Genomic DNA, 2,500 nt, shown 5'->3' on the forward strand with positions numbered 1-2,500 from the left:
CGCAAGATACTCTCTCTCTCTCTCTCTCTCTCTCTCTCTCTCTCTCTCTCTCTCTCTCTCTCTCTCTCTCTCTCTCTCCTGTAACCCTTCACGATCAGTTTTTGAGATCCGCAAGATACTCTCTCTCTCTCTCTCTCTCTCTCTCTCTCTCTCCTCTCTCTCTCTCTCTCTCTCTCCTGTAACCCTTCACGATCAGTTTTTGAGATCCGTAAGATAGTCTCTCTCTCTCTCTCTCTCTCTCTCTCTCTCTCTCTCTCTCTCTCTCTCTCTCTCTCTCTCTCTCTCTCTCTCTGTGGAAAAAAATCGATAAACAGTATAAGGAGCTAATTAATTCTTTATCTCTATCGATAGTTAGAAAAATAATTACTGTTCAATAACATGACACTTTGTTGCATCCAGGTCACAAAAGGCTTAAGGATTACCTGATCATATGGAATTACATATATAAAATATATATAACTATATATATAATTATATATGAAATTATATATACATACATACATATATATATACATATATATATATATATATATATATATATATATATATATATATACACACACACACATATATATATATATATATATATATATATATATATATTTATATATATAAACTATATACAAAATCATATATCTAAAATATATATAAAATCCCAATGGGCCTCTTCGAAATTCCCACGTGATATCAATGTGGCTTCAATATCAATAGCTATTTATTGGCTAGGCATATCTTTTATAAATGACAGAATAATAAGAATATAGTCAAATTCTTAACTATATACGTTACTATATAACAACAACAAATGCAGCTGTTTCTAGTCCACTCAGACATGTACTTATTCATGTCTTGGGTTTGGTCAGTTTTCATCACCACGCTGGCCAGTGCGCATTGGTGATAGTGGGAGATCTTTGTCTGACTCCTCAAAACAACCAATCTAGTTTGATGGAACTCTCTAATACAGCTTTGCTGATCATGGCTATACACAGGCCCTTTCACCCCGCTATGGTATCCCCACTCAGAAAGTGATACTATACCAGCCCTGAAATCAGTGAAAAACATATTTCATAAAATAATAAAAGAAAAAAAAAATCTCGATAAGTCAATGTCTCTGGTAAATCCAGCAGATTAATCCTCTCATTTCGGTAATAATAATAATAATAATAATAATAATAATGATGATGATGATGATGATGATGATGATGATGATGATGATAATAATAACAACCACAACATCAAAAACAACAATCCATCCATATACCAAAGGCACTTCCCCCAATTTTGGGGGGTAGCCGACATCAACAAGAAACAAAACAAAAAAGGGGACCTCTACTCTCTACGTTCCTCCAGCCTAACAACAACAATAATAATAATAAAAATAATAATAATAATAATAATAATAATAATACTCTTCAAGTTACCCAGCGTCGCAAAATTCCGACCAATTCTAGGACGGAGGAAGGATTTCTTCTGAACAGGAATTAATGAACCGAAGATCACTACCAACTTAAATTCATTAAATTGACAAATAACAACATCACCACAGACAAAAACAAGAATAACCTCACTATTACAACTAAAATAATAATAATAATAATAATAATAACGTAAGCAATCCGTCAACATGACGGCTATATGCACACACACATATAAGCATCCCGCTCACACCAGGGTATCACTACCCCCCCCCCCCCCCCCCTACCCGAGGGACGGGAAGAGCTTAGCGCTTGGAGGAATAATGGGAGCATGATCGGAAAGAAATAACATGTATGTATATATATATATATATATATATATATATATATATATATATATATATATATATTGTAAATATAATTTTTTTCTGGTTACGCTCAACTCTCCCCCATCCCCCGGGTAAGGGGAAGGTGAAGTAGTCATACCCTAGTGAGAGGGAGATGCGTGTCCGTATTGGAGCATATCTATCAAAATATTTAGCCACTATTTTAGACTGGTCGCGTACACTAGTAATAATTATAATACTAATGGTAGAAAGGTATCGCGAGTAGGAAGAGGCAAGAAGGTAAAAATAAGACTTGGAACATATACAAAGATATAAGGAAAAACGTAAAGATATGAATAAACAGTAGAAATAAAGGAATGGTAATAACACATACGCAAAGATTAAAATGGAAAAGAAGAAAGCAAAGATAATTACGCATTCAAAGAAAAGAGGCGATAATATCATTATTATTATTGCTTGCTAAGCTACAACCCTAGTTGGAAAAGCATGATGTTATAAGCCTAAGGGCTCCAACAGACAAAATAGCCCAGTGAGGAAAGGAAAAAAGGAAAAATAAAATATTTTAAGAATAATAATAACGTTAAAATACATATCCTATTTAGACTATAACAACTTTACAAAACAAGAGGAAGAGAAATAAGATAGAATAGCGTGCCGGAGTGTACCCTCAAGCAAGAGAACTCTTACCCAAGACAAAGGAAGGCCATGGTACAGAGGCTATGGTACAACCGAAGACTA

This window comes from Palaemon carinicauda, chromosome 35 (assembly GCF_036898095.1).
Source record: "Palaemon carinicauda isolate YSFRI2023 chromosome 35, ASM3689809v2, whole genome shotgun sequence".
NCBI lineage: Eukaryota > Metazoa > Arthropoda > Malacostraca > Decapoda > Palaemonidae > Palaemon > Palaemon carinicauda.